At 39.7% G+C, this 20,803-nt stretch overlaps 1 protein-coding gene across 2 annotated transcripts in view; it reads right to left on the reverse strand.

Annotated features, from left to right (window-relative positions):
- PDE4B (phosphodiesterase 4B) overlaps positions 1 to 20,803 on the reverse strand; it is a gene marked incomplete at its 5' end in the record, with an annotated part of 486,456 nt that overhangs the window by 174,194 nt on the left and 291,459 nt on the right. The gene's annotated exons all lie outside the window — the stretch shown is intronic.

Below are 20,803 nucleotides of genomic sequence, written 5' to 3' on the forward strand. Positions count from 1 at the left end.
TAAGCAATTAGAAGACCCAAGATGTGATCCATCATCTGAGATGAAGACAGTGGAAGGCGTCGATTCTGGTTCTGGGGGTGAACACAAGATCATGTTAAGTTTGAGATGACAGACATCAAAGAAGAGTTGTCAAGTGGGCAGCTGGATATAAGTGGACAGAGACACATTTCAGGTTCATATGAACGTTTCCCAGATTGATAAGTCAGGAGTAGTCTGTGTAGGTATGCTCTTGTTTTTGAAAAGTGAAAGATAAATTTATATTTGCATCCATCTGTTTTCAGTCTCTTGTATACTGATATTTATTTTTTAAATTTAATTTTTATTTTATATTAGAGTATGGTTGATTTACAATGTTGTGTTAGTTTCAGATGTACAGCAAAGTGATTCTGTTATAAATATACATATATCTATTCTTTTTCAGATCCTTTAACCATATAGGTTATTATAGAATATTGAGTAGAGTTCCCTGTGCTATACAGTAGGTCCTTGTTGATTACCTATTTTATATATAGTAGTGTGTATATGTTAATCCTAAGCTCCTAATTTATTGCTCCTCCCACTGACATGGTTGATGTGAGGAGTTTGGGAGGATTTAGGTGAAATAATGTATACAAAGGGGTATCACAGAATAGATGTTCAATAAATAACACCTAATAGATGTCGTGTTCTTATATTTTTCCATGAATTTTGGTAAGCACTATGCATAAACTAACATATTTAATCTTTCCAGTCAACTGATGGGGTATAGAATATTTTAAGCTCATTACATAAAAGAGGATACTGATGTTCAGACAACTTAAGAATCTTGTTCAAGTTCAGAGAGCTGGTAAGCAGCAGAACCTGGGTTCATACAAAGATTTTCTACTCTTGGACCGATGTTGTTAACCTGTATGCTATACCAGAGTAACAAACTCAGAAGCCCTTAGGGGTAACATAAATTCATGCCGTGATTCCTATATCCAATACCCAGTCAACATTTACACACGGGTATCTAATGGGCATCTTAGACTCCACATGGCCAAAACAGAATCCTTTACTTTCCCAACTAAATCTGTCTCTCCTTCAGTCCTTCAGTTTCCCATATCAATTAATGGCATTGTCATCTGCCCAGTTGCTTAAGCCAAAAACCCAGAAATTGTCCTTGATCTCTCACTGTTCCTCAACTGATGCATCCAACTCATCAGCAAGGCCTGATGGCTCTATTTCCAATATTTATCCCTTATTTGTACATTCTGTTGATATTCACAGGTCCAACTGTGATTTCAAGCTAACTTTATCTGTTATATTGATTTTTTTCACTACTCGCTGTTCTTCGTGTTTCCATTCTTGGCTCCTATAACCATCTTTACCCATAGCAACCAGAATAAACTTAAATATGTAAACCAGACAGTGCTTTGAAATCTTCTACAGCCATCCATCACACTTAGAATAAAACCCCACATCCTCACTACAGCCTATATTGTTCTCCATGGTCTGTTCTCTGCTATCTTTCTGACCTCATTTTAAACTAGTGTCCCTCCTTGTTCATTATATTTTAGTTGCATTGTCCTTCCTTTTCCTTGAACAAACCAAATTCTTCCTGCTGCAGGGTCTTGCCCTTGCCATTGGCTTTGCTTATCATCCTCTGCCCCTGGTTCTTCATATCACTGAGGCCTCAGAGCAAGTATTATCTCACAAAGGCCTTTCTGGTCTACTCCATCTACATTATCACTTCCTTCCACCAACAATCCACACCACAGCATCTTATTTTATTTACTTCATTATGTGCTTATCGTTATTTGAATTTTTCCTGTTACTTGATTTGTTGACTCCTTTTTATCAGTCTCTCTCCAGTAGGATGCAAGACTCATGAGATGTGAAACTTTGCCCTATCTTATTCCCTGCTATATCTGCAGGGCCTAGTACAGTGCCTGACACATAGAAGACCTTCAACAAAGATTTGTTAAATAAATTTGTTGATTTATTGGTTGATTGGTTGAATATCAGATAACAGGGAGTAATTGTTGGGGTTTTGATGAACTAGATGCATATTCAGCTTAAAAATCTTTAATTTAAATTTCTTTAAAATACTTTATTGGCCATATCAAAAGGTCTGTTAGAACTAAATCCCTGCAGCTCACCACTTCACCTCCTGACCCATCCTCACCAATTCCATAAGGTTGAAGACCTGAAAACCTAGAGACAGAATGACACAGAATTTCAGTATGCAAATGAGCAACTGCTTCCCAGCAAAATATTCTTGTCCTAGATCTGTAGTGATTGCACCAATAGAAGAAATTATCCAGCTACCTAGTCTTCCTTTAAACATGACATATACAATGAATGTGTTATTTCTCCCTGGTGGGAAATGTTGTAAAATCCATGAAAACAAATTTGTGTTCAAAGGAAAATAAGGGATTGAAACCTCCAGTCACCAAAAACAAAATAAAACAAAATAAAACTGGAGACTCAAAAAATAGTATGAATTTACATAAGTTAAACAGGGTGCTTTTATTTAATTGATTAATTAATTTACTTTTTTTTTGATGTTAAGATTTTAACTTTTTTCCCATGTACGCAGGGGTCTCACAGATAAGGAAATGAAAACCCAAAGAGAGAAGTAGTTAGGCTTTAAACAGAGTGCTTTTTAAAAGATTTCATAGCCAGGTTAAGCATCAAATATACTTTCTCTGGTTGCTGGGCCCAAATATTCAGTTTATAATTTCTAGAACCCAAGTCTAGATGCATCCTGGCTGGGGCTGTGCATAAGTCTTGCTTCAAGGTCTATCAGGAGAAATGCCATGGGAGTTGATGTATCCATACCCAAGGAGAAACAGGCTTTCTTCACTTAATCCAGTTCGAATTCACTTGATGAGTGTAAAAGAATTCCTCTTACTCGGGATTTCCTGTTATAAAATGTGAGGGTAGAAAATATTTGAGCTAACATTAAGATTACAGTAGTTCTTAGAAATACTGGGTACTGAGTAGAGTAAGATGAGGATAGATCATGCGCTATAGGTTTTGGAAACAGGAAAAAATACTGATGGTAGTACACAAAAGCCAGATTGAAGTGGGTTGAGGGGAGAACGAGAAGGAAGGAGATAAAGACAACTTTTTAAAGAGTTCTGCTGTGAAGGAGAGGGCAGCTATGGGACAGACACTGGAGGGGGCTCTGAAGTCCATCTGGCTCCGTTAATGCCATGCTTGAGTGCTTGAGAGGAGAGAATGATGATCAAGGTGCAGGAGAAGTGTTGCAGGTGGGAAGTCCTGGAGAAGGCAAGAGGGCATAGGGTCTAGTCTACAGTGGAGAGGCTGGACTGGATTCATGGATTATGTCCAAAGAAAGGGCAGAGGGCATTGCTAGATTTGGGGACAGTTAGGTGAATTAGCTCTCCTGTGATTTCTTCTATTTTCTCAGTAAGAGTGAGATAGATGAGCATGATTCTGTAGGTTTCAGGAGCAATGAGATTGTGTGAAATCGTTGTTTTAGAGACTGGGGGAGTGCACTGACCTGAAACATGAAGTAAAACTGCTGAGTATTGCTGACAGCTCATTTGAGATTTGTGGTCATTAATTTCGAATGAGCCCATGAAGCATGGTTGAGTATTATTCTCCAGCCATGTTCAGCTACTGTTTCTTGTGTGTATGCTGAGGAGGTGAAGAGCTGGTCTAACAAGTTCTGAAATGTTGACCCTAAGTATGGTGGGCAGCTAGGGATGTTTATAAAGGGGTGATTTTAATGATAAACCCTGAAGTCTAAGCTGGGTACAGGAAGAAATAAGGGATGTATGTGTGAGGAGTTGAGGGGAGTGAGGGACAGTGGGAAGGTGGTAGGGTCAGTGAATTGGAAGTCATCATGGGGTACAAGCCTAAGCAGAAGGGAATAGAGAGATGAGCTAGAAAGATGGAAAGTGGGAGTCTGACAGTGGGATACTCAACATCAAAATTCTGGAGATGGTTCAGTTATTGGTAACTAAAAGGGCTAGGATAAACATGGGAGAGAAAATGGCTTAGTGGTGTGGAGGAAAAGATTATTCAAAGTGATAGCAAGTAACCATGAGACCAGAATACTGAATGGGTCGTATACGTGGGTGTGGAAGTGGTTGCAAATGATGACAAAGTTTATAAAAGAGAGAAAGAGTGAGTCAGATGTTGCAATATTCAGTGAATTAGGAGTGACCCAGAGGTGGATGACTGCACTCAGGAGGAGTAGTGGGTGATATAGTCTGATGGCATACACTTCAAAGGAGCCAGGTTTTCAAGAGAGAAGGCTAATAAAGTGGCCCCTAAGCAGCAAGGAGGATGCCTCCTCTACCTCTAGGCCTTATAGTGCACAGAGTATGGGAGGAACAAAGGGAGCTATCTCTTGAGGGCACTGCAAGGGTAGCTCAGTGACCAAGAGAGAGGCAGTGTCAGAGCAAGGAAAGGGAACAATGGGCTAAGAGACTGAGAATGCAGGAAATCTTGATGATTCCCAGACCAGGAGTTCTAGTGATATGGTGGAAAGGTTAGGGGAGATTAGTTTATATTGGGGGATGTGTCAGGCCATACAGGGCTAAATGTCAGGGTGATTATGGAAGGCTTGGACTTTTAATGGTAACAGAGGAAGACAGGAACTAAGAAATAGGAGAGGGATGGTGATGGAGGGTGAGACAGTCAGAGGGAGGAAAGGAGAAAAGATTTTGGAACTGAAGTTCCTCAAGGATCTTACCTGTCTGAATATCAAATAACCACAGAATAGGAGAGACAGAGAGGAAAGAACATAACGTACATAAACAGGAGTCTTGGTCTCGATACGATTCTGTCATTTAATTGCTACGTGACTTGGGAGAATTTATATATTTAATTCTAAATTACATAATCTATAAAAGAGTTTTAATACTGCATACCTCATAGTGTTGCTACAAAGATTAATTGTTGATTAATACATTTTACTTTTTTAATGAAAAATAAAGTACACTGGATTTATTTTCTGGTTGCCAAGCTTGCATTTCATTTTTAACAATATCTTAATTTACCCTTAAGCAGTTTTGTCTTCCCCATTAGAGAAAGTCAGTTGACATAACAAACAATCAGAGGTCCTACATAACCTGGCTAAACAAGATGTCCCATCCTTGGAATTTAAATCTCAGCTAGGGGGGACAAGAGAGCTAAAAATGGCTGCAGTTCCTTTTCATCCTGGTGGGGTGGTCTTTATCAGATGGTTCTGTTCGGGAGGTTCTCTGGGGGGTCCTGCTTCTTTCCTCCAGGGCTGCCTTTTCAGGCTTCCAACAATTGTAGGAGCTCCCAGTAGCTTTTCAATAAATTCCCATTTGTTTAAGTTAGTCAAAATCAATATCTGTTTTAAGAAACCAAAGAAACCTAACTGATATATTAATACATATTATATAAATATTGTTATTGCAACTGCTACTACTAATAGCAGTAAAAAACAATGTGTCTGTTTACCACTTTAGACAGAAATAGCCAAGGCTCAATTGGAAAAATAAATGAAGAGATCAAGTTCATATTCTTCCCTGGAGCCCTGGCAATATTTTCAACTTATTCTCCTTCAAAGGACTATCAATCCCAATTGATGTCATTACCCATTTCCAACAAGGCTCTCAGCAACAATTTTAAGACACCTTTCTAAAGCTATAAATTTGCCAAACCAGTCCCAGTAAATCCAAGTCTATGCCATTATGAAACAATAGCAGAGGGAAAGGCAGTTTAAGAATGTGAGTGGGGAAGGATAAATCACAGATAAAAAGATAAATTAGCAACCTGAAAAAGCAATGACTCAAAAAAGAGAGCATCCGTTCTAATTTATAATGCAAAAGTCTCCACTGTCATCATCCATCTTAGCCTGCAAGCAGCATACAAAGCTTCTTTGCAATTTCAATAATCAGTTTGGATAACTAATATCCATATTAAAACCCCTCAACTTCATACTCCATTAAGAGGATGCTGATGTGCCAGCCTCCTGAATGTCTCCCATTTTATCCCTTGAAATTTAAGGAGAGACAATTTGGAAACTGTAACATGTTTTCTCTCTCTAATGTATAGGAGGTGAGGCTAAGAGAAAAATACCTGAACAAAGAAATACTGAATATTAATCTAAGCTATAATGCTTTGAAATAGAAGGGGATCAAAGAGCATTCTTGTTATCCGGTACTCTGCTCTTCTCTTTCTGTGGTAAGTAAAACATCCAATCTTGTGAGCTTTTTGGCTGCTTTGCCTTGTCTCAGACCACCTCCTAGGCTCCAGACGTTCCTGTCCTCCCTGCTTCTTTCCTTTTACTTTATTTTGTCCTGTCATTAGGTAGCTTCTGCTAGCCATTGTGGATTTCTCTGCCCAAACTGGCTTGGATTATGTAGCTTCCTCAGCCCCAAATTCCATGTTGCCTTGGAAGACAAGTAGTCAGGTCTTTCTAGTTTTAAGGGTTTTGATGCTAATCATGATAGAAAAACTATCAAGGAATCACAAAAATAATAAAATAGAGAAATGACAAAGGTTTCCAGAATTGTACAAAGTATATAGTCTCTGGTCTTTCATTTCTACATCCTGGTGACTGGGAGTCCTTTTGCACTCTTGCTCTCTGATTTTGCTATTGAGGATGAGGCCCATCTCCATCCCTAGCCTTTTTCTGATCCTGCCTCTCCACGATGTCATGCAGAATCCTTCCTCAACAAGAGTCTTCTTGCCAGTGCTTGACCTGAAGATTCCAACCATAATTTTTGAAAGCATAATTTTTGGCAAATGGAAATGAGACCATTAAGGAGAATTTTATTTGGATAATTTGATCTCTGTATTGCAATGTCAGATGAAGTAACATCTCTTCAAATTTCATGGCCCAACCCAGATCATTAAAACAGGTTTCAGCATAAAAATGGGGTGTAGAATCCAAACGTAAGCCAGGGACAAAGGAAGGGCTAATACTGTGCTTTGTGACAGTCTCTGAATTTCAATTTTCCCCATGACTTGGTTTTCATAGGCAGAATAGAGACAGCACACTTTGTGACCACAACTGAAACCACAACTTAGGAAAATGCTTTACATGTGAAATGATTTGAGTCAACTATAAAAGCTCTCTCTTTGATGGTTTACTAATCAGTTTCAACCTGAGAAACTTCTATGGCAGCAAGTAAAAGAAATTGATCCTTAGTAGCAGCCAATAGAATTAGATAAGAATCATGCCACTTACATTATGATATATTACATGCCCACTGGTACCTGCGACCAACCCCTGCCATTACGCTGCCCTTGCCACTGGACCATATTCCAGGGGAAACCATATTAGAAAAACAATCTTCTAGGGACTTATCTTTCCTGAGCCTATATATAACAAAGTTCTCTACTTGGGAGAATGGGACTTCTACATATTAGCAGCCCCTAAGTGAGAGGTAATTTGACTTTATTTACTCAATCTGAGAAGACAGACTACTGATGCTGTCAAATGCTGCTACCAGAAATGGTGCACATTAGTAATTGCAATGAAAGCATGATTTTTCTATAAAAACTAATTGAACCCCACAGTTAAAACCCAATGAAACAGTTTTTTAAAAGATGGCTATTGCTATTCTTATAACTGTATGTACCCAATCATCCAAAAATTGTTTTAATTCTATCAAATACAAGGTCCTATGCTAGACGCTAAGAGCACTAAGATGAGGAAATAGTATTTCTGCTTGCAAGAACATCACTGTCTACTGGTAGAATAATATACGCACAAGGATCTGAAAGAAGATTACGTCCAAGATCACAGCATTCCTGAAGGCTAGGAAAGAGGTCCCACGGGGGTCATAGAAAGATTAAAATTTGTTGGGCTGGAGGTAGGGCGATAAACACTGATATTGAAAAGGACTGATTGCCTAGGAGGAGCATAACTTTTTAGCAAATGGAAATGAGACCATTAAGGACAAGACACAGAAGTGCAGCTAGTGGGTCATCTCTCTACTTCCCTCCTCTGCACTTTCCAGACAGCTGAGAAAGAGACAGATAGAGAGAGGCCAGTAAATTCCTGTCCTAATGACTCTGCCCTTGAACTTTGTAGGATATTCTCTCTCTCTTTGCATTTGAGAGCTCAGCAGACCCTGAGTGGGAGTATCCTAGCTTCTGTCTAGTCCTCTGTCTAATAGTTAGGAGTTACTGTTTTGGATGGGGGCTGAATCATCCTGCATTTCCCATGCACTGAATAGCAATATCACCACTATCTGTTTGCACCCAACAGCCTTACAAGGTGTTCAGTGGGCTATTACCAGGCTACTGCTGCTTCCCCCAGTGTTCTTCCTGCCTTTAATTTCTCCCCCATCAATCCATCTGATATAATGTTGTCAGCTTAATCTTTCTGTAATCCATTTCTAACTAAGCTGCTCCCATAACCTGAACATCCTTCAGTGACTTCCCATCGCCTATCTAGCTAATGAAAGTTCTCAGTGATCTGGTCTCAAACTACTTTTCCAGCTGTACCTTTTTTTTGGTCTTTTTTTCTTAAATCTTAACCAGCAACTACACAGAATTTCTCCAATTGCATGTGAATAATTCAGTTTCCTGCCTATGGATTTTGCCTGTTATTCTGTTGCTTGGAAAGCACTTTTTCTCTCCCACTCTTGAAATCCCAAACATCAACCAAGGCTCTCTTCAGATGCTGCCTCCAGAAAGTTTTCTCACGATATCTCCAATAGACTCTATAAATTATATGTTTAATAACCTATGAATTAATTCAAGAGATATTTAATAAACAGCTACTATGTGCACAGTACTATTCATGACACTTAGGATTTAAATAGTTACAGTTAAGAAATCTATTGTTTAATAGGAGAGGGGAATATAAAAAGTAACAACATAAATTTATTGAGAAAACATGACTGCTGTTCCTACTAGATTCCAGACACACACAAAACTATTTTTTGGAAGTTTAAAGGCAATTTCCCTCTTGTTATTTTTTTTTTCTTATATGGATCACAGTAGAAGAAATATACACCATTTTCTGTCTAGAGTTAGAAACACTTACACTCTTCAATTTTACAGCCTCATCACTGGTTTCATTTTAAAGGAAAAAAAAATGTACCACCGCAGTTTAAGGATGAGGTATGATTTAGAAACAGAAGAGAAAGAAAACAGAATCATAGAGGATAGCCTGTCATAACTTTAGGTCTGGAAAAATCCAGTGATTTCACAAATTAGCTGAAACCTGCTAACTTGAGAAGTTATAAACATTCGCTTTTTCCTTATCTTCTAGAAATTTTACCTAGTATGTTGCCATTAATTGCTAGTGGAAACATGGCCAGAACCCTTCTCCCTGCTCTTGTGTTTACACAGTGTAGGGAGATCGGTTACATACCCACACAATTTTAGAGATTTGGATTGGGTCTTAGAAATCAGGAGTGACCCAGTGGTTGTCTACTTGTACGCTATGGAGATCTTTGAGGATAAACCCAGGTGGGGTTAGGATTCAGGAAAATACTAGCAGGATTCCAGGCATCTACTCTCCAGGCTTCACATCCAGAGAACTGCAATTTCATTAATTTTATTTAAATTTCTGAGTAGGATCTTACTTTTTAAAAAGTTTCCTGTGGTTTAAAACCACTAATCTAGGCCATTTCTTTTATTTTCCAGTGAAAAATCTGAGGCTCAGATAGTTAATGGGACTTGCTCATGGTCACACAAAGGCTGTGACAGAGCAGTACTCAATAACTTAATGTACATTTCTTCATTTCAGAACATTCCCGAAAGAGTCTAGAGAAGGAATTAAGGGATGGATGAATGGATGGATGGATGGGTGGATGGGTGGGTGGATGCATGGATGCGTGGATGGGTGGATAAGTGATTGAGTGAATGTATAAATGCATGTGTGTTAGGGTTTGATCCACTTTAACCCATGCTGAAGTGCATTCATTTCATGGTGCACGAAAAGGAAAATGGATTGGGCATCAGAAGTCTTGGATGCCAATTTCAGCTCCGCCATTTACTGCTATGAGAATTTGGGAAGGTTTATCCTCTACCAGCTGCAGTTTTTTCATCTACAAAATGGACTTAGTAATATATTCCCCTCATGGTTACAATAAGGAGTAAATGATATATTGTTTAGAAGAGCCCAGGTGCAATTCTAGTGCCAGGAATGTTAGGAGATAATAAATAATAATTGCATGAAAAAACCCAGTCCTTGTTAGAGAAAGAAACATTTTCACTATAAAGTATTTTAATAAGAAATGTAAGACTAATAAAAATAATAAGCCAAACCATATAAATATTCCAAATAGCTAGGTTGGTTATTATCTATTTGCTTCTCTCTACCCCTACCTACACTCCAATCCATTCTGCATCCTTCTCTGTGATCTGTGGGGTTGACTCCTAGATTCCCTTGCCATCTGACTTTTGGTTGAGTTAAGCCAATAGAATGCACTAAACAGAGACAGGCAGGCAGGAGAAGAAAGATGCCACAGCGTTTCTTCTCTTGCTCTCTCCAGCTTGGCACTGCAGTTCTGACAGTGGTTGCGTGCTACACTGTCCTAACCCTGTTTCCTCCTCCTGCTTCTTCCAAACTAGCACTACGAACTACTCCCCACTCTAGTCAGACCTTAGGCACCCCAATATCCCTTACTGGTTCCTTTAACTGCCTATACTTTTGCAGATAAACCTTTATCAAATTACATTCATAATCCCAGATGGATGTGCTTTATATTTCTTGCCAAGACTATGACTGCTACATCGTTGGGGTTAACTGTTGATGATGAAATGTAACAGCCTCATATGGCCTTCAAAAATGAATAAGGTAGGGCTTCCCTGGTGGCGCAGTGGTTGAGAGTCCGCCTGCCCATGCAGGGCACACGGGTTCGTGCCCCGGTCCAGGAAGATCCTTACATGCCGTGGAGCAGCTGGGCCTGTGAGCCATGGCCGCTGAGCCTGCGCGTCTGGAGCCTGTGCTCCGCAACAGGAGAGGCCACAACAGTGAGAGGCCCGCGTACCGCAAAAAAAAAAAAAAAAAGAATAAGGTAGATTAAACATGATCCAGTAGATTAAATGTGGGTGCCAATGACCCACATGGGCAGGGGCCTAGAGGGGATAAGCTAGGACCTCTACAAACCACTGTTTTCCTCCTCTTATAGTTAATGACCCACCTTACTTTTCACATTGAAAGAATAGACTTGGAGCAAATGAAGCAGGTAGGATGGCATAAGAAGAGAGTAATTTAAGTTCAAGGCTTTATTCAATCTCAAAAGCAATGGAATTTGTAGCTGGGGCTGGATTTAGGGCCATGACTTATCCTCAACTCATTTTGCTGTGCATAGGGACTGAGACTGATGTTGGGAACATGTGGTCCAGAGAGTCACAGTCAAATCCAAAAAGAATTGGGCAAATTAATGATTGTACTACCTCTAAGATAGACTTCTTCTCCAAATAGCCTTCTCTTTCCTGTGGCTAAATGAGTTGTTTCAGTATCCCTTTTCCTTTCTTCTCTTGCATACCATGCACTGACTAGTTGGGAAATGAACATGTCAAATTGTGTCCCCAGCTAACAGACTGTGCTTTAAGACATTTTCAGGGATGTCTTAAGAAAGCAGGCTCAGGGCCAAATTGCATTGCCTTCTCTAATAGTAAAGTATATGCTTTTGTTAAAAGTAACATATGCATTTAAAGACTAACTTGTTAGATGAACTGGAACTGAATCCATGAAAGTAATTCAGGAAACTCAGATATTTAGTCGAATATTCATAGTTAAATACTGTGGTACCACTGGATAACACTAGTGTAGCCAGTTTACAGCAAAATATCAACTCTGTTGGGGATAAAATAAGAATGATTTTTTTTTTCTAATTCCTCTCTTCAAATATACTTTTGAAAATTTCCTTTGCTGTGACACTTGAATAACATCCTGGGCAGACACCGTAGCTCTGCAAGCAGTTTAAGGAGTATAATGCATGCTCCTTTAAAACTCCAATTTCATGTTTTCCCCCTCCTCACTGCAGGCAAGGCATTTGGCCTTTACTCCTTCACTCCACCTCCCAGTCCAGCACCTCGTGAGACGGGGCACAGAGTTTCTTGTTGAAGTAGAGTTGATTTACAATGTTGTGTTAGTTTCAGGTGTACAGCAAAGTGATTCAGTTCTACATACATATATATCTATTTTTTATCAAATCCTTTTCCCTTAAAGATTATTACAAAATATTGAGTATAGTTCCCTGTGCTATACAGTAGGTCCTTGTTGGTTATCTATTTTAGAAACCCAGCCCAGGGTTCTCTGCACTGTGGTACCACTGGCTCTCTCATCTCCTTCTTGGCATCTCCCAGCCCCAGGATCTAGTCTCATGTATCATGCTAGAAAAATCATGTTCTTCACTGACTGTCAAAACTTTGCCTCTAGAGTGAAAATATTTGCAGATACTAGCTCAATCTATAATCTTTCCATGGACACGTTTCCTATGACCTGCAATCTTGCTGAAGAGATCTCTGAGACCTTTTGTCTGCATCTTTATACATTGCCTGTGCTGAGCTTTCCACCTCCTGGGCTCTGTCTACTTGTCAGAACACCCCATTACTTCTTCCTAAACTTCCCTCACCTGTCACAGCAGGTTTCTACTGCCTGTTACTAAAAAGTCTAGACTTTCTGCTTTCATCCTTACCCACAGCTGTTCAGTTTCTAACCACTACTCCACCCCAGTAACTGTTCTATTCCAGGAGGTGTGCCTTATGCTTGCTCCTATCCTCCTACTGTTATTCTCCCCTGCCAGCCTGGCCATATTATGAGAGAGGATCACTTTTAATTTCATTCAGTTTGCACTTTCAATTTCATTCAGTTTGCACTGAGCTGCCCTAGCCAGTTATGATTATTTTGTATTCTGAATTGGTCGTAATGAATTGTAGGTATTTACCCCAAATTTAAAGTAATGACTTGATTTGTTAATGGGTTTTGGAATTACTCAGACCTAAGCTTTAATCCTGGCTCTGCTACTTGTGACTTGGGAGGAATAATCTCTTTGGTTACAGAGTGTTGATCTGTAAAATTTAATGAAGATAACAGATTAAGCAAGGCATATTTCATTAGATATAAGACACTATTGATTTTAAGACACATTTATGGGCTGTTGATATTTAAGAGAAATATGTGTCTTAGAATTGATGTGAGAACATGTGTACAACCCTTCAGGCCAATACCTAACCAAGAGTAAGTGCCCAGTAGATCGGAACTCATTTCCCCTTCCTTGTCTCTGTGATCTCCCTTTACTCCACTGTCTTCTTCCTCTTCAAAAATCCATGAAAGTTATGAAAAAACACCAGAAGGGAAAAGTAGGGAATGAATAAAAGATCTGAGGATTCTTTTGATTTTTTCTTTTTGCCTAAATGGAGCCTTTTTTTTTTTTTTTTCACTTAAAGTCTAAACATAGTGCTGATCCCAGAAGTACAGTTTCCTGGAAAAAATGGTTGTTCTACTTTAGGAGTTAGGGAACGTTTCATGGACCAGGAATAAAATAGTTTTTCACTAAGAAAAAGGAGATGTTGCTTAGCTTTCATTGTATTATCCCCAAGATCATAGTATATCTCTTGCCACAGGTATGTTTAGGGGGACATTTCAATTTTTTAATGCAGACATGCTATTTTTGTACAATAGGCATCCATACAGCAAGCAGAAAGGGCTGTAAAGTTAAGCAGGACAAGACTATGGAGAAACTTTTGGTCATGATAATTAGTACAAATTGTTCTCCTGAATGTGATGGGAGAGCATGGAAAGATTTTATGTGAATAATAATTTTACTGTGGGGCTTCCCTGGTGGCGCAGTGGTTGAGAATCTGCCTGCTAATGCAGGGGACACGGGTTCGAGCCCTGGTCTGGGAGGATCCCACATGCCGTGGAGCAACTGGGCCCGTGAGCCACAACTACTGAGCCTGCGCGTCTGGAGCCTGTGCTCCGCAACAAGAGAGGCCGCGATAGTGAGAGGCCCGTGCACCGCGATGAAGAGTGGCCCCCGCTCGCCACAACTAGAGAAAGCCCTCGCACAGAAATGAAGACCCAACACAGCAAAAATTAATTAATTAATTAATAAACTCCTACCCCCAACATCTTTTATAAAAAAAAAAAAAGAAGAATGTTACTGTGGCTCATCATATTTGCATTTCCAAGGAAATCAACCAGGGCACTGTGATGAAGAACTGAATGAATGAAAGCAGCGGTGCTCTAACTACACTGGAGCCCAAAGCCACCAAGGTTCTTAAATTCTAAGCCACAGTAAATGCATGGTGGAGGAGCAATGAACCAAAAGCAAATTAAAACAGGGAAGTCCAGCCACACGTGTGGTCCCTATTAAGCAGGAAGAAGAAAAAAATTGACTTTACTATATACAGTTGTTTATTGCTTTCAAATTTAGTTTTCAGAGAGGAGAGCCTAAAACAATGAAAAGCACAAACTATGTTAGGTCAGTTTGAAACCTATTATTCTGCAGTAATAATGTTTATAGTGCTTAGGTGAAGTTGCTATAAAACAGAAGTGTTGGGTGAAGGTAGTCAAAAGGTACAAAGTTCCAGTTATAAGATGAATAAGTACTGGGGATGTAACAACATGATGACTGTAGTTAACACTGCTGTACAATATATTTGAAAGTTGTTGAGAGAGTAGATCCTAAAAGTTCTTATCACAAGGAAAAAAACATTTTTTTCTCCTTTTTTAAACTATATGAGGTGATGGATGTTAACTAAACTTACACGGTAATCATGTTGCAATATATCTAAGTCAAGACGTTATGCTATAGATCTTAAACAGCACCATCTGTAAATTATATCTCACTTATTTATATATATATAAAACTGAAAGAAAAAATAAAATCAGAAATGCCACAGGTATATAGCAAGGATCTAGGGATTAAGACAGCCCATGGAACACCTGGATACCATGTCTGGGCACCAAGAGTCCTATTTGCAGACTTAATAGGCATCTAAGGGTACACATGAAAAGAGATTTTAGGACTAATGATTTCAAGCTGGAAGGCAATAGCTGGAAAGGAGCTCCTGGGGAGGGCACTATAAAATCTCTCTGAATAAGAAAAAAGCCAAGGTACCATGGTCCTTTCTTAGGACAGTTATTTATGCTTGGTGGACAAGGTTGTGCCACTGAAGTACATCTAGTTCAGTCTCTAGGAGAATTTTTTGTGTGTGTGTGTGGTACGCGGGCCTCTCACTGTTGTGGCCTCTCCCGTTGCGGAGCACAGGCTCCAGATGCGCAGGCTCAGCGGCCATGGCTCACGGGCCCAGCCGCTCCGCGGCATGTGGGATCTTCCCGGACCGGGGCACGAACCCGTGTCCCGTGCATCGGCAGGTGGACTCTCAACCACTGCGCCACCAGGGAAGTCACTCTAGGAGCTTTACACAGCTTCCTCAGGAAGGAGATTTTCTTCAAAGAGTTTCAATGATGCACAATGAAATAGTGTCCATAGGAATACAGGCTAATTAACTATAGGGTCTCGAGCCGAAATACATGCATAGAGCCAATTAAGGCCCCTATTGATTTAATTGGAAACAAGAACAACAATAAAAACCCATGTCTGTAAAACAAGGCTTGACTGAGCCACCACCGAGAAAGAGGAACGAAACTTCAGGGGCCTCCATAGACTTTGGAGGCAATATATACCATATTATGATGCTCTGCCTAAACTCACTGACCAATGACTTGAAGGCTTCTAGCTCTGAGAAAGGTCCAGAGCGAGAGCAAGCCCTCCTGCCATGCTGTGCTGTGTTGAGCTCCAGTGCATGCAGCCCTACCACTTGCTCCTTAGTACTGAGCTCATCCAATGATGCTGTCAGTGTCGGTGTAGATTAGGAAGGTGTATGGAGTTTACAGCATGTCTCAGAAAGTGTGTCATGATGGCAGTCTCCAGGATTCGTGTCAATTCCACAAATATTTAATGAAAACCTAATGGGCCAGGAACTGTTCTAGGTGCTTATGATAGGTCAGTGAACATGAAAGAAATGACATGAAGGAATTACATTCTAGTGGAGAGAGAAGACAAATAAAAATAAAATGATAAAGTGTATTTCACAGTATATTAAAGAGTGATACATGCTACTGAAAAGAGTAAATAAAACAGAGCAAGGTAATGAAGATCGGGAATTGGGGTTAGGGAAGTTAGGTCTTTTGGAGAACGTGAGATTGGAGCAAAGGTCTGAAGGTGGTGAGGGAGTTAGTCTTGTGGACACGGGGATGCAGAGCATTTCGGACAGAGGAAACTGCCGGAACAGAGGTTATAAGGCAGGGGTGTGCACATATGCTCTGACTGAGGAACAGCACAAAACCCCATGTGGCTGAGAGAAAAGAGTGAGAAGAAAAGTAGAAATCAGAGAAGTCGAATTCAGAGAAGTAATGAAGGGGCAGATTAACTAGGCCCTTTACTTAGGTTCTGAGAGAAAGAGGATTCGATAGTGGCTCTACACAAAGTTTGGAACCAATTGTAAGCAGGTCCTGTCACATGAAAGAGGACAGGTTGCCTAGCAGCGACCAGGACAGCAGGGAGAAGCAATTTCCCCAGTGGCTGAACCTCATGTGATACATGTTGCTGTCACTTTTCTTGGTAGATGAGACTAAGGTAAGAATCCAAATTTATCGATGGGCTGCAGACAGTAGTTGCTCACAAAGAGGGCAGGAAAAGATTCTGAGGGAATCCAAGGAATTCTCTAGAGTACTCTCTGATGTCCCATGTCTGGTGGTAGAAGGCAAGAAAAGTTTCTGTCAGTACTGTGCTTTCAAGACTGCTTGATCCATCAAGAATAAAGGCTTGGGTTCCCCTCATTGGGTAAGAATATCAGCTATCTGAGGTACAGGCTGAAGGCTTTTCTGGTAACTCTGTATGAGAGACTTGCTAAACAACAGTGCTACAGTCTGCTATATGCTTAAGGAATGTCCCCAAGTTACGACGACATCTTCTGAAGCTGTCTTTCGAAGTTAAGCAAACCTGGTTTGCTGCCATGTACTAGTTGTAGAACTTTGGGCACAAAGCTCCCCCACCCTTTACTTAGTTCTTCCTAAGCTGCAGTTTCTTTCTTTATAACTCAAGGCTAATTAAAGTATCTACTTGAAAATGTTGCTGAGATGATTAAATGAGATGATGCATGCACCATACTTAGTAGAAGGTTATTTTATTATTAATAAACCATTATCATTTACTCCAGTATATAGCATTATTATTTAACTGGTCTTAGACAGAAGCATAGATAATTCATCTATAGGCAGGAAGGTAGAGTATTTGAGAGCAGACACTAGTAACTGGGAGTCTGTGGAAATCGTCTATTGCTTCACTTTACTCAGTGAATTAGAAAAAAGGATCATCAACTGAGAGTAGGGATAAGAGAGGAGGTCTTGAGGTTTGAGCAGCAGGGGAGGTATGAAATATTCACCTAGAATTTTAGGAGGGTGAATGGACCTGGAATGTATAGCCTGATTGCCTGGAGAAAGACCATGCCTTCTACACAAGTAAGAAGTTGTATCTGGCTAGTGTCTGAGTCTTAGTAGAGACTCATAACCATGTAGTATCACGTTCACACCACATGGGATTGAGGTGACGATGTGGCCCAGGCTGTCCATCACGAATGGCATATCTAATCTTTCTAGCCTTAATATCAGGCGTGCCCTACCCTGCCATGATCTTTCAGAGGAGAAAGTGCTCAAGCAGGTCTTGATGTCTCAACTAGAAGGCAAGGCTTTCAACACACACCTCTAGTGTGCCTACACCTGCCACTCTACTCCTCCCCCTCAGCCCATATCAATGGCCCTATTGGAAATTTCTTAGGAGCAGATTTCTAAAGGCAAAGGGAAAAAAATGGAATAACTAATTATGGTCTTATGATCAGGAGCAGAAATAGAGTCTAGTGTCAACGGCTGTGACAGCAGGGTCATCAACAGCCTGCTTTTTGCGATGTGACCTTGGCTGTGGTCCTGGCAGCTGCCTAGCTTTACTCTCTCCTGCCTGTTCGACAAACCTTGTCCTGAAGGTTCTTGGTGATTGCACGAACTACCATATATCCTTTGCATAAATTCATCTACTGTATAAGGGAGCCCAGATTGTTTTCAGAATCTTGGAACTAAGAAGCCTGACTGATAGATAGAGGGAAAAATATCACTCACCTGGAAGTAAAAAGATCACTGACCCTAAAAGCAATGTAATCAATCAGAAGGACATATTGCAGTGCAAATGGAAGTCAGTGTAAATGCATAACCAGATACCTGAGAGAAAAATGCCAACACTAATCATGAGTTTCAGAAATTGGCTGGAGTCCATGTTATCCTCCGTGAGATTGGGCTTGTATGAAGGGCAATCAGAGCATCGTTCAAGACGAATGCAGAGTTCAAGAAATGTTTTAGGATAATCTGCCCATGAGCCCATAAAACTGGAATGTGAACGTTCATAGCAGCTTGATTTGTAATAGTCCCTAACTAGAAACAACCATATATCCGTCATCAGGCAAATGGAAAAACAAATATCATGTAACAATAAAATGGCCTATTATTTAGTAATAAAAAATGAACTACTGATATATGCTACCATATGTGTGAATCTCACACAATATTATGCTGAGTGAAAAAAGCAGATGCAAAAGAGTATATACTGTACAATTCCTTTTACACAAAGTTCTAGAACTGGCAAAACTAATCTGTACTGATAGCAATCACATCAATGGTTAGCCTGAGGCAAGGGGATGGGGTGAACCTTAAAAGGGCACAAAGCAATTTACTGAGCGGTGGACATGTTGGATTGCTTGAGAGGCGTGGTGGTTCCAAACATACATAAAATTTTCAAATCTCATCAAATGCAACACACTTAAAAGTACGCTTTCCATTGTATGTAAATTATATCTCAACAAAGTTGATTAGAAAACTCACAAGCTAGCCAAACACAAATTTATGGTAAACATAAGCTCTGACTTAACAAGGTATTTTGTGTAGATTTTGGAATCAAACAGCTGAGTCTGAATCTAAGACATTCCCTTCATTTTGCAGCTATGTAATCTTGAATAAATTATTCCAGATTTTAGAATATTGGAATCCTCACCTATTTTACAATGAGGATTAAAGGAAAGAACGTGAAACTACCTAGCACATAGTAGAAACTCAAGAAATAGTTTCCATTATACAACTGAATTGAATTCATGGTGCTCTGAGTAATACTACACACCAGCTTACTTCTGAGGAAAGCAGAATTAGCAATTCCTTGCATGAAGATCCCTGTGGGACAAGAAATCATTACACTGAATTACCACTATCTATGGAACACACACAAAAAAGGTCTAAAGCTTATGAGGTGGTCTGACTGAGACTAAGGGTTCATATCTGGCATACACCATTGAGCATAACAGAATGCTGATGAAAGAATGTGAAGCTGTACAAGGTTGGAGCATGTTCTCTGGAGTCAAGACAATCCTGGCCTTCTGCTATTTACCAGTTAAGAACTTCGGGCATGCAAGTTCCCTCCCTAAGCTTCAGATTTTCATCTGTAAATGGGAGTATATACAACACCCACTTCAAATGGTTGCTGTGAGAATTAAGTGAGATAATACAGGGACAGCATTTAGCAGAGTATTATTTTGTAATTACTAAATTGATGCCTTTTCTGCATTTATTTAATTGACCCATCTATTGTAGTCTATGTGTTATTTGTGATAGCTTTATTTTAAACAACATACAGAATAAGTCCTGTTTTGTAAACTTTGAGTGACTTTGGAGGAGCAAGAAAGTGTAGTGTAGGAAATTAATAATTTTATTGCATGGCTCTGGTTATAACAAGAAGCTTACTATGATAAAGCATATTTTAGGCTCTCCATATCTCCGTCTCTTCAGAAGAATGAGAATCTTTTGAAGAGAAAGAATATTAGCACTTCCCTTGACAATTACGTTAGGAGTCATCCCAGAAGAATCTTCAGGGAGTTAAGCACTTATTAATAATTTGCTTGGGCATCTATAGCGGGAACTGGCAGGTGCTAGCTAGAACAGCTCGCTGGAAGTAGACGCCACCTAGACCATGAATTCTTTGAGGACGCATTCATCTTTCTACCCTCATCACTTGGAACATAGTACACCCTTAACAGTTGTTAGCTGGGGTCGGGGAGAGGGAGAGTAAAAGCAAGCAGTACCAATAATAACTTGTATAAAAGAACCTGTGCTCATCCTCAATGCTCCTTTCAGAGAAAATGATGGGAATGATTAGCAACCATTTATGATCAATGGCCCAAAATGACAAAAAATATTGAAGGAGGCACATCTAGACAGCATGGAACATTAACAACATAGGCTATTTAATTTATACAGGAAGCAGTTATAATTAGTGGGAAAATATACGGTGTGATTGTGAAAATAAGAGGTTCCCCTTAGGTTTGATTCAAAATTAGTCTCAGTAGTTGAGCTACGCAAAAGATAAAGAAATCACATTTTAACACCTAGAAAGCTACCCTATTAATTGGTAAAATCAAATGCGAAGAGGATTAACAAGCTGAGATCAAACTTTATGGTTCTTCATGCAATTCTAAAGACTTAATTTCAGGATACAAAAGTACTCAAAGAGTGTTTTGTAATTACAAACCAATAAGAAAATCTATCCAGGAGGAATAATTATATAATTTCTGCATGGCTTCATTGTGCGAGGCTCAGAGAACAGGAATAGATTCCTCTATCATTATGAGCGCTGCAGGGAATGACTCACCATTACAACTGGGACAACATCCTAGAATAGTTGTGTTTTTTCCCCCCATTGTGTATCGTATAAGAAATTAAGCAGGCTATAGTTCACAGTAATTTTTAAAAAATTTAGAAACCCCAAACCTGATTCAGTTTCTGAGACTCTTGCCAGTAACAAGATCAGCAATAGGGTTA

Source organism: Leucopleurus acutus (assembly GCF_964270905.1).
Source record: "Leucopleurus acutus genome assembly, chromosome: 2".
Taxonomy (NCBI): domain Eukaryota; kingdom Metazoa; phylum Chordata; class Mammalia; order Artiodactyla; family Delphinidae; genus Leucopleurus; species Leucopleurus acutus.